Here is a 12,943-nt window from a genome sequence, read left to right on the forward strand (position 1 = left end):
AACAAACAAAAAACCACGCAAACCAAAATACCAATGAACTATGCATTATATATCTAATGCATTTTGTGTGCACATATCACTGGATTAAATTTAAAACTATGTATAATTTTGAAACATTTATCTAGTGAAAAATATGTATCTTTAAAGCATCTATGTGTATCTCCAAAAGCACTGGATTAAACAATCCAGGATATGCAGTAAACACTTTGTAGATGAAACTTACATCAGTTTAAAAAGCTAATTTAGTGTTTTTACTTGTCATGTTATTACTAATTTCATTTTATATGCATGGGACTAGAGCCAAACAACATAATCCAGCCGATATATCAAGTTTTCAAGCTTACGTACACAGTAGAAAACTATTCACAAGTACTGAAAGCTTAATGCTGGTATTTTGTTAATACCACACATCATTTCCAGTGTCTCAATGCATTTCTCCTACTTTAATTTTCCTAGGAAAGTCTGTTTTTAAGAGTCTTGGAGAACCAATAGATACCAAATCTAGATTTCGGATTATAGGATGGGCCAGGAGGAAGTGATTAGCCTGTTGCTACTCCCAGAGCCAGCTATAGCCCTCTAAGGTAGCTCTACTTTCATTTGGATGCCTATTATTTTGTTCTTTACAAGGACTACTAATTCTTGTTTTAGCTTTCTCCATGTCTTCTGTGGTTTGATGGACAGGAACACATGATTAAAGAAAGGACAGGAACAATTTAGATGAAAAATGAGTAAACAAATGAAAAAGCAATTAAATTTTTCAGTTGGGAGCTTTTAGACATTTTCTTCTCAAGTGTTTAGTGAAGAATGAACCAAACTCATTCAAATACTTTCATGGTGAATTTAAATATTTAATCTCATTTTGATCTTATTTTTTAATCCTAACAAAACATCCCTTGTTTGTTTGTTTGTTTTTTAAATGGAGGATCTTAAGTAAATACGTATCTTAAGTGAATATGAGAGAATTAACAGCTCAACATCTCTCCACTCATGTTGATCATCATATTATCCAGATTCAAAATAACAAGATCTAATTTTTTTTTTTTTAATTTATTTTGAAAGGTCATTTAGGATCAAGATAAACTGATCAGAGTCTTTATGTAATGATTTCTGAACTCCTCCTGAGTAACCTCATGAAGAGCAGAGAGCCACATCTGTACAAATTAGCATGCTCAGCACACCAGAAAGGGTTGCACGGGATGCACTGCTTCAAGCTGGTGTGCAGCAGTCAGTGTTCTGATGATGCATTTGTATGACTAATTTAACCACAAGGCAATAGTGACTCTTGCTTTTCAGTTAAGCAATTTTTCAATGTTAGCATGGTGCCTTATTTGCCATTCAAGGGTAACATTTGTTGGCAGAGTCATCAAATACTAGATACACTCTGTGCTTTTTATATAACTGCTTCTCCCTTCCCTTTCCTATTGTGCCTTCTACTAGTTCCCTATGTGCATCCAACTTTCTTTTCAAGAAACTTTTAAGAATCTCCTGCTCCATGGAGATGCATACATGTACTTCATTTACAACCAGGAAGCAGGAGTGTAAAAGTAGGACCGAGTAAACAAAACAAGTTCTTTCATTACTCATTGTTGCCTGGGGCCCCCAGCCCATGAAGTCCCTGTTTCCCATGGACAGGCACCCCAACACTCCTCCATCAGGTCTGATTCCTGCCCTGGCCCCAGCTGCAGGGGACCCAGCGTTAGGGTCATGCTTCTCAGGCAAAGCTGGTGCATGAAAGGGTCTTGCAAAACTACACCAGCCTCTGCTTTTCAGAGTTGCAGGTTCCTATAGCAACTGATCCTTCTCTTTGGTTTCGTTATTTGTTTCACAGTGGAAAGCAAAGCTTTTTTTCTCTTGCAAAGAGGATTCTAGTGTCCCGCATCTTTGCCTCTCCTGGGTGAGCCTGAAGCAGATAGAAATACACTGAAGAGATAAAAGTGGGGGAGAGGAACCTTTGCCTTGCAAATTTATCCAACCCATGGCAGAAAGAGATAAAACCAGAGATAAAGTAATACAGATATCTTTAACTTCCTACATCTGAGTACAATTGAAATGTCTCAATTAATTGCTCTTGCTTTATGTGTTGCCTTCACTGCAACTGGCTTTAAAATGAACAATTCCCAGTATCTTTCTTCTTTTCAATTTGCTTAAATCCATACAATTTGTTTTGAACTTGCATTTATTGCTCCTAATTAAGTAGGGAAGTAATCATACCTTTTTTTTTGTTTCACAAATCCAATTAAGTAAATTTTCACAGCGTAAATTGTTCCAGTGCATTTGGGGTGATTTATAGCACAATTCGTTCCAGCACATTTGTAGTGATCCATTAAACATAACAAAATGTTCAAGTTCTTCATGATCATTGAGTTCATCTTCATCCCAGTTCTCATAAATTACCTGTGTTGGAAATACATCTCAATTACTATGTGATTCGAGCTGAGTGGAAGTAATTGAGATTGCCATTATAACACAATTTCAGGATCTCATCATCTCAAGTACCCTGTTTATGGGATCAATAGGAGTTCAGATAGGTTCGAGAGCACTGCAAAAGTCATGATCATCAGCTTATTTTCCCCATCACTCCCCAGAGAAGCTGTAAAGATTACGTGGTATAGAAAAGTCTCTCTTTGGTGGAGGAAAAAACAATGGGCAGAGGGAGTTGTGTTTATCTCACTCTGTGAAAGATGGCAACCTGACTTTTTTGTAATGACATACATCAGTACCCAGTCTGGGATGCTGTGAAGATCAAAGAGTACAAGCTGTGGAAGATGACATATAACGTGGTACCAGAGATGAAACAGAGGCAATTTTGTATTTTCATTAGTATGTTAAGATAACACCATCACTGAGCACTGCAGCTGTAGATCTGATGGATAAAGACCTGCATCACACCTGCCAAAGGTTTAAAGACATTGGAAAAAAGGCATAAAAGGACAAAAATTTATTTATTCTCAAGGACAGAAAGTCAATTAACATCCAGCAAATAAGTTCTCACAGGGAAGCCATCAATCAAGGCAAAATCCTTCATCAGGATTTAAGAGAAACAAACCAGAAAGCTTGAGTATTCAGTCCTTTATCCCTAAAATAGATCATACAGTACAGATATATGAATGTAGAAAGAGGGGCCATGATATAAATACTGGAAAGCACAGAAACATGCTCCCTTCTATCACACGTGAACTAGGAGCTGCTCCTTCAGCAATGGGCCATAGCCAGGCTTGCTGCCTGTGCTCTGTGAAGGGGCTGGATAGTGCTCTGTGTTGGGACAAGACGTGATATGTTTGAATGTAAGTTAAAGAACCTGCGATGTGGCACAGAGCCAGCTCAGGCTCCCAGCCTTCTGGCTGCAACACAGCTCTTGGATCTAGCAGGAGTTCACAGACAGAGGCTTTAGCAGAAGTAAAACATCAGCAGAGAGATATAATTCAATTTAAGAAATAAAAAATAGTGAAAATTGTTTTTCAACTGCTTTGATTTGTTTCTTGGCACTTCCTATGTAGTTTACTTAATAGTTCATGCTATTTATCTTGTTTTACATATGGACCAGACAAAATAGAGCCCTGTTTCATTCACTACGTAACACGAAGATTTCCCTCTGCAAAGATTTCATAGTCTAAAGCAAAGAGACTTAACACACAAGTAAAATACTTTCAGCTTCTCACAATGCTGAAAAATAATTAAATGAAAAAGGATGAGATCACAAAGAATTTTCTATATGACTGTTTTAAATCTATTTGTGAAATTAAACCTAGATTAACCACTATGTAATACAGTTTTGGTTAAATAGCTATATCTTATGTGTCATTGAGATGTCTTAACATTATGGAATAAAACCAGAAAGTAGTGGTCTAATTTGGGGGAAAAATAATGGCATAATTTCTACATTGCAGGCAAGACATGGCATCTACAGTGCTAGCAAAAAATAATTAAAATGAATTCCTGATTGTTTTTAGGAGTCTTCAATTTGTAGTTGGAATATTTCCACACTAAGTCCTTGCATCTGTCAAGGTTTAAAGCAAGGTGACAGTAAACCATGGCAGATGCTCTCTGTTAGTCCCCCCACCCTTTTTCTTAGATAAGAAAAAGTGATAAGAATGAAAAAGGGAGAGACACTTCAAGTTGGAAAGGGTTTAAAGGCTTTCACAGAATTACAGAATGTTAGGGACTGGAAGGGACCTCAAAAGACCATCTAGTCCAATCCCCCTGCTGGAGCAGGAACACCTAGATGAGGTTACACAGGCTGGTTTTGAATGTCTCCAGAGAAGGAGACTCCACAACCTCCCTGGGCAGCCTGTTCCAGTGTTCCATCACCCTCACTGAGAAGAAGTTTTTTCTCATATTTAAGTGGAATCTCCTGTGTTCTGGTTTGTATCCATTGCCCCTTGTCTCACCATTGGTTGTCACCGAGAAGAGCCTGGCTCCATCCTCGTGACACTCACCCTTTACATATCTATAAACATTAATGAGGTTGCCCCTCAGTCTACTCTTCTCCAAGCTAAAGAGACCCAGCTCCCTCAGCCTTTCCTCATAAGGGAGATGCTCCATTCACTTAATCATCTTCGTTGCCCTGTGCTGGACTCTCTCCAGCAGTTCCTTGTCCTTCTTGAACTGAGGGGCCTAATGCTGCTAATAAATAGAGACTATATATACAAAATATACAAAACCCAATCTTGAAATCCCCAGGGTAGAGTTGCCTGATGTGGAGTTAACGTCACTCCAGCGGCAGCGTAGCTGGGTGTGCGGAGCTGGCGTGGCTCCAGCAGCTGCAGGGCAGGCACCTGGAAGTCCTGGGTGGGGCTTCACAGCAAATGGGAAACTGTATTCAGGGATGCAGGGCCCTGAGGCCTAGGATCACAGGCACAGGTGGCAGGGTCCTCTTTAGATGCCAGCCATGGTCGGGGAGAGTGAGACCCTACCTTTATATGATGTATGATGTGGATGGGATGGAATAGTTAGTTGGTCAGTTTTAGTTACCTGTCCTGTCCACCCCTCCTGTAAACATGCCCCTCTCAGTTATGGGATTTGTCTTCTTGGCTGTCATAGCAATAAATCTAAACATGAGCTTCTTCAGCATTTCATTGGTCGTGTCTGAAAAACACGCAGGCGAAGATTCAGAAAAATGCAGTTACGTAGAAGAACTTAGCTGAAAGGAAAATTCACTAAAATAGAAACTGGACTTGTTTTTAACAAAGCCATGACATTTTTACATTACATGTTAACTCAAGGGTTTTTTTGAATGCATTTATTAAAATATGAATTGCAGTCAAATAAAGAAAGGCATGGTTAGAGCCGAACATTTTATTGTCTCCTTTTTGGGAGAGGGATTAACACCTAAAAACTTGATCAGACATGGAGAACAGCCTTGATAAAAACCTGTGATGAATATTTCAAAAATATCAAAACATCTTAGAAATATTAAAGATATTTTTTTTCCCAGGACAATATCTCCAGATAAAAATGCCCATTTTATTTTAAAATTTGCCTGTATTTATTCATTCACTTGCCCAGCTCCAGACATATTCTGAAGGAATTCTTATGTAATATAGCATGAACATGAAAAAGAATTGTTGTACAAGTACGCACGATGTTAATTGCCATATTAAAATTTGATCTTTTGTATTGATTGTGACCAGATTTCATCTTATTTCTCTAGAGAATTCTTCAGCCTCAAACTAAGTCTTCTTTTGGTTTCCCTCTCACACACAAAAAAAAAACTGTTGAAAAAAGAAAAGGATAAAGAAAAATAAATGTGCAAAGTTTGGCATATAAAAATATATAATTGCCTATGCAATTAAATAAGAATCTATTTAGCACCACTTTTTCTTGACTGAGATGACACATCTGTCAAGGCATATAGAATTAAACAGTAGTAATGCAAACTGTAAGTATTTTTTTCTTTCTGTTTTAAAATCAGGTATGGCATAGGTGTCTGAGGAGAACAAAAGATATCACATCATACAGAGAAGAAAAAATAATGTATAACTTAATTGGAACTTTGACCACTGAAAGGCTCAAAGAAAGATCGAATAGCTGACTTGTGGTATTTTGCAGTAGAAATCAGATTTTTGAGAAATGGAAGGTGGAAGGGAAATAAATAGGTTGCAACAGAAAAGATAGTATGGAGGGAGAAAGCCATTTGACATGTTGCTGACCCTGGCTGAGGAAGAGACTTGTGTATGGTGGTGCAAGCATACAAATAGCTGCACTTTTAAAGGCATTTTTAGCTAAATCAAGAGAATGCCTCAAACCTTTCTTTGCTGAAGAGTCACTGATGTCAAACTAAACCTGGATTGTAAAAGTATCACTAAAAGTACCACATGCTGTGTGAGAAAACTTTTGGCAGAGAGTTGGGTTTCTATAAGTTCTCTCTTAAAAACACTGCCATATGCAAGTGGCACTGTCAGCTCTTGAGATGCAATACTATGTTTTTCTGAAGTCCCAGATTCCTGGAAGCAAAGAAATGAGGTGAGGTTCTCACTTGGCATTTAAATGAAAGTAAGCACATTTCTAGAACTCTGTTTTTATTGTTTTAGGTTTTCCATTGTTGAATTTCATTATCTTTGATGGATTTTCTCATGGATTTTTTGCCCTTGAATAACATGGAGAAGATAAGTCTCAAAAAATGACACAGCACCTGGGTCCCTCAGTACCATGGTGACCAGGGCATTGACCACTGGGCTGCCCCATGCTCAGGCTCACAGCGAAGATAGACACACACGTACTTTGAAGCAGACACAGACCTACTTTGAAGGAGACACAGACTTACTTTGAAGCACGAGTCTGTCCAGGAGACTCCATCCCAGCCTTCGGCACAGGCGGCCGCAGGGACTTGTACCGGATGAGCAGGAGGAGCCACTCCCTCTGCCCGCTCTTCACAGAGATAATTTGCTGTCTTCTCACAGCTAACAACATCCCATAAACGGGCTGCAATTCCAGTTCCCATGGCAACACAGCCTTGCTCTTTTCCTTTGCAATATGGAAAGAAATCACTAAAACCAAAGTCTTAATTGGACTCTGAGAAATGAGACCTTTGCTTTTATTCAAATAAAATTTTGAAAAGGAAGATTCAGATTATGCAGATTAAAAAACTTCCTGGATATAAAACTGTTTTTAATACCTCCTGCCAGAGCCCAGATATGGGCCAATGAGTCTCACAGACACACCTTTGCCAAAACCATTAATCTGCGGCTTTAGAATACAGATCTTCTCTTGCCACCCCAGGGAAATCACAGGGCAAATGGCACTTGATTTTATTTACATATGTAGCAGATGGCCTGACAACTACTTTGGGGTTCTCAATATCCAGGTAATTCAATTTCAAGTAGGCTGGTATCAGCCACGTAAAACAAGTTTGGTTTAAGGCATAACAAGCTCGTTTTGTTGAAATGCAAAACAGCTGGATGTTCACTGCTCATTTCTCACATATGCACCTTGTGGGTCAGAAAACTCTGTCCATAATAATTTTGCTCAGTCAGGTGAGTTTTTGTTAACTAGTGTGAAAAAGCTCAAAAAAAATGAGACCATGGACCTTGTTAACTCCCGCACAGTGTTGCCTTCAGTCTAGCCCATTAAAAATCTGTTTCTGTAAAACTTTGCAGAAGATTGATTTTAACAACACCTGACACTCAGCTGTGATAGTGCTTGTTGCATTGGCATCAAACACAAGGCCTGACAGTGTTGTCCGCCTTACAGCTACAAGCACAACAGAAAGTGCCTCCTGTAATTTCTAACACCAGGGGATGGAAAGCAGAAACTTTTATGAATTTCAGCTGCACTCCGGTCAAGAGGGTTGAGCCCATGTAGAGCTTACCTGGCACTGCTGTGTTCCAGTGTGTGAAGAGAGGAGTTTCACCACTGGTCCACCTGAAACTCCCTCATTCTTCTGTATTGGAGAGACCAATCCAGAAATATTTTTCAGGTCTCAGCCCTGTCAGAGTAACCAGAATGGCTTGCTCATTTCTGAAGTAGAAAACAGTTTTCATCCACAACCAATTGCCTTGTAATATTGATTAAGTGGTACAAATAAAGGTATCACTGTCACACTAGTGTGACCCCAAGGCAACAGCTGCTCTGTGAAGTTCAGGTAAAACCTCAACAGGCTTTTAAGTGTGGTCAAAATAATTTGGTGAGGGATAGCTTTCTGCTTTCATCTGAAAGCACCTTCTCTCTTTTCCGCCCAGTTCTGTGAAAAATCACAAATAACTGCTCACATGGGCTTCTGGTTCTATTCGACTGTTTGCATTGTCTTTCCAAATCTTTGAGGTGTCTCATAACAGACCACCAAGTCAGGACCAAACCATCAGCTTTGCTAGCCACCACCTCTGAAGGCAGTCATGTTCCTCAGGGGCCCTGAAGCCTGTAAAGCCTGCAAAGCTTGCCTGGGATATGGGTAGGTTGGAGATGTCACATTCTGGTTGTGGTGGGGCAGGTCCTGGGGCATATTTCCTACATTTGTTCAGAATTTGTCTTAGAAGGTAGTTTGGGAAAATATTTTTGTTAAACTTTTGAATCATAAGGTATATAGACTTCAGTATATAGACTAAAATTTTAGTAACTATGTTCCACCAGGAAAAAAAAAAAAAAAAAAGGCTGCTTTAATTAGGAATTGAAAGATAACACTATTTAATTCAAGAAACCCTAAAAATTTGGATATTGTTCTAAGAAAATAAGTAGAAAGCCTTAAAACATTGAAGAGTGCTTGCTTGTTTGTTTTTCTGCATGCATTATTTTGTTTGGCTTACTACTACAAAATTTTTGAGTGGTGCTGATAAAACACTTCAAATACTTCAAAAAAAAATGAACAACTTTTACAAGTTTCTCCATCAGAAGGACCGATTTTGAAGATTATAAAAATAGATATTTTCCTACCTGCTTTCCACCGTAGCTAGAAAAGCTGTGCTCTGTTCACATCTTATTGCTTCTGAGAATGTTGAAGATGCAGAGTCTAGCAAGTAACAGTGAAAACCAGACTTTTCCAACCCTGTGACAAACATAAGGTTCTTAATGTGAAATTGAGACTTCAATATAGAAATTAGTTCTGTGTTTTTGTGTATAAATATTTTATGTCAAATTTTTTGCAGCTAAGCTTAAAAACAAGTTGAGACTGGGCCAATCTTGTAACTAACAAAAGCTGTTTTTTTGTTGCTGTTTGCTCCTACAGAAGGCCTTTTTTGTTTGAAGGTTGACATTAAGTTCTTAGTTTTCATCTCTTTTATTTGTATGTGACTTTACAAAGACAATTGTGACTGTGCCATTTGCTATAACTTTCCAGGGCTCTGTAAGGCTGGGATCATACAAACTGCATCCTAACAAGCCTGTGATTTGTTCAGGGGGAAGCTGCAGCTCCAGCCTTCCAGAGCTGTGGGATCTGACATAAAGAAATACAAAAATATTGCAATGTGGAAATGAATTAACATACAAGCACTGCTCCCCAAAACTGTCCCTGCCATCCCTAAGTACAATGGGTGAGGAGAATTCCTGAGCCAAGAGGAATCAAGTCAGTGCTTGTTTGTGGGTAGGGTAGGAAGGAGGGACATCAGTAAAACACCCCTCCTTCTTCCTGCTGTTAGACAGATCTGTGCTGACCAATATAGGTATAGTGATTTTCTGATTAGGTCGATTCTGGAAAAATTACTTGTTTGGAAAAAAAGTAACCTGCTGATATCACTCGAGGTAGTTCATCAATAGGAACATGGTGCAGAAAAGCTGATCCTTTTCTGTTTTGAAATTTTTTTATTTCTTTTGTCATCCCTATGCTATAAGGACTTTATAAAGACTTTAAATAGACAGCAGACCTGAGAGAAGAGACAAAGTGGCTTTGGGTAATCTTACATGTTTTGTTAGGCTAAGAGCATAAGCAAGGAGAATAGTGGTGAAATTATTATTTAAAATACATAAGTAATTTCATCACAGGGTGGCTTATTTGGGAATTGAAGGAAAGGCAGTATTCATGCACGCATAAGTGAATCTTTACTTTCCTGGATATCTTCAAAGCAAAAATGAAGAATGCACATATATTGCTAAAATGCTAGTAGCAGAAGCTTTCATCAAGAGAAAATTTTCTAAAAGATACAAACACAAAGACTCTAGAAGAAGCAAGAACCAGTAAATTAATTCCTGTTCATTTTTCCCAGCATAATTAATTTATGAGAGAGCATTTGCTTGCTGGCAACCTGGGTCCTCGATTGTCTCTCTCAGAGGGTTGTGATGAAGGCTCCTTTTTACAGCTGTAACCACGTTGCTTATGACAAACATCATTTGCCCCGTATCCATCCCACAATACCAGGGAGAAGGAAGGAATGTAAAAAAAGAGGCATTCATAAACATAAGAAAACTAGTGTTTTCATCTTTCTTCACTATAAGGGCCACTGAAACATACTAACCTAGGAAGGCTCATTTTGCTAGAGATCTTTTTTTTTTAAGTAGACACATCTCTCAGGATTGGTTTAAGATTGATTTGATGCTGTTTTGATATGAAAGAAGAAAACAAATGACATATTGAAGTCTTAGCATTACTTGCTATCATAGCTATCTATTTTATGTGAGGGTTGTAAAGATACATCTCATCTGGGGAGGACGGATCTGCATTTAGAGCAGTATTATTACACTATACTTCTAGCAAAAAGATCAGTGAAACTGAAATAATGCACATCTGAGGGTATTGCAACAAATTCAACTATTCTATCTATCAAGGAGAAGACTCTGAAAATGACTGATTTCTTTTAAAAAAGGAATTATGTAAAACATAAAATGTGAATAGGAACTATTTTCCTAATAAAATCAGGTTTAGGATCAGTTCTATTGGTGCCTAATACTGTCAAATATCAATAGTGTTCTGTGATATAACAGTTCTTCAAATAACAGTATTTATTGCATAACAGCATTTACAGTTTTTTCTTTTAAAATTCATGACACATTTCATGTGTTTATGTGTGTGCATGCACATGCACGTAAATGTATCTAAAATGCAAAAAAAAATATGTATTGCAAGAAAATAAAGTTTGTGAGTCAAGCAGTCAGAAATACTGTAGGCTATTATGTATTTGGCAGGTAGGTGTAAGTGCTCTTTTTATGTCACCTCTTAAGTACCCTGCTGCCAGGTCTCCATGCCTCAGTGCTGTGTCTCAGTGAAGTAACATTGAGGGACATAATGATCTATTGGAGGATATGCCAATAGCATATATGATAACCACATAATGTAGTAACTAGTTCATTCCCTTTCATTTCCCAGAGGTATAGTTTTTTTCATTGTTGCAGCATTAGAACAAATCTAGTATAAAATTTCTGGACCAGACTTTTCACCAGATAAGAAATTTAAAAATGTAACACTAGAAAGACGTCACCTCTCTATTGCTGATCTCTCCTGCCCTCTGAACATTTCTTCTCATTGATTTCAAATTTATAGGGAAGACTATTTTAAGTTAATATAAAATAATGACTCGTGAATAGGTATACAATAGCAAGTGATTTCAGACTGACATAGTTATTAGTTTGCATTGCTACAGAATGCCTGCATGGTTATACCTGCCCCTTCATAACAATGCAGTCCTCCAGATGGTTTGTGTAGGTGGGATGCCTGTGTTGCCACTTGGTGAAGGTCACAGGAGTCCCATCGCTTCACTTGAAATAGAAGTGAGCTCTCAGGTCATTCAGACCCAGCCATAGCTCTTCTGTTGGCTCTGAAGCATGACAAGAAAAAGCTATGCAATACAGTGAACATTTTTACATGCAGATCAAAGAGGGACTGATAAAGCTGGGATGTGGAATGTGACAGGTCTTCGTGCTTTAACAGAAATGCTGGTTTCCTCTCAGATCTGGGGTGAGAGTTGTCTTGAGCTGTACCAAAAATTCCTTAGATTCCATCCAGAAATAATGAGTTTAATAAACCTAAGGCTCTTTATGGCTGGCAGAAGATTTTTACAAACTTTCTGAGTATTTTTACAAACTATTTCTGAGTTGATTCAGAACAACAATATGCCTCCTAGTATGCAAGGTAGATCAATGAGTGTCCCACCTGTCAGGAGATCATACCAAGTCCAAGCCATGAAGAAATCTGCTGATGCATCTACTTCATGGGGAAGCGTTAGATGGCTTGTAATGGTCCATCAGGGATGTTTGAGATGTCCAGCATGTGCAGGAGTTGTCAAGACTGGTTGCTACAGATCCAAGGAAAATCGAAAGTGTGGAAAGATTTATTTTTCTTAGAAGGATATACAGCAAGAGATTAACCTCAGCAAGAGATTTTAATCTCCACAAAAAGTTAAATTTCTTATAGGTTTGAAGCTTCATTCTGAAGACATTGAATGTAGAATAAAGGTGCCAAAAGTGCAATTTTTAGAGAACTTTATGTGGCTTTTTTTTCCACCCACTTTATCATATTTTACAATGTATATTATTTCTTGATAAATATACTTCTATGTTTATGCAACAGCAGAAAAGAATACCATATGTTAGACTTAGCCTTCCACTTGTGACATTTCAGAAAAAAAATCATTAATATTTATTGTGAAGCCCAGCTTTTATGTTACAGATGGGGTAAACAAAATACAGGCCAACACATCTACTCACTGTGACTAAGCTGTGACTCTAGAAAGCTGTATTCAGCAATGTTGTGGACACTTGCCAAATCTCCATCTTGCTTCTTACATGAAGTCAGAGCACCTTTCTGTAATTTGGGTTCTCGTTGAATGCTGTAGCAGTGGCCTGCATAGGTGCACCAACCATTGGTGCGCTTAATAGGTCTCAATTCCTCTAAAATTGAAGCACATTTTTTCAGGGCAATTTTATATGAGGAAAATAAAGGACACTAGAATGAGGGTTCATGAGCACTCTTTACAAATGTGGGACTACATGAATAAACATAAAGCTGTAGTTAGAAATGCAAATACATTCAAACAAAAAACAAATATCATTAAGGCACAGGATGCTACATATGCAAATAGAATGA

The 12,943-nt window shown here is 38.1% G+C and overlaps 1 pseudogene; it reads right to left on the minus strand.

Annotated features, from left to right (window-relative positions):
* LOC102088067 (macrophage mannose receptor 1-like) overlaps nt 1-12,943 on the minus strand; it is a 49,790-nt pseudogene that overhangs the window by 14,508 nt on the left and 22,339 nt on the right.

Source organism: Columba livia, chromosome 2 (genome assembly GCF_036013475.1).
Source record: "Columba livia isolate bColLiv1 breed racing homer chromosome 2, bColLiv1.pat.W.v2, whole genome shotgun sequence".
NCBI lineage: Eukaryota > Metazoa > Chordata > Aves > Columbiformes > Columbidae > Columba > Columba livia.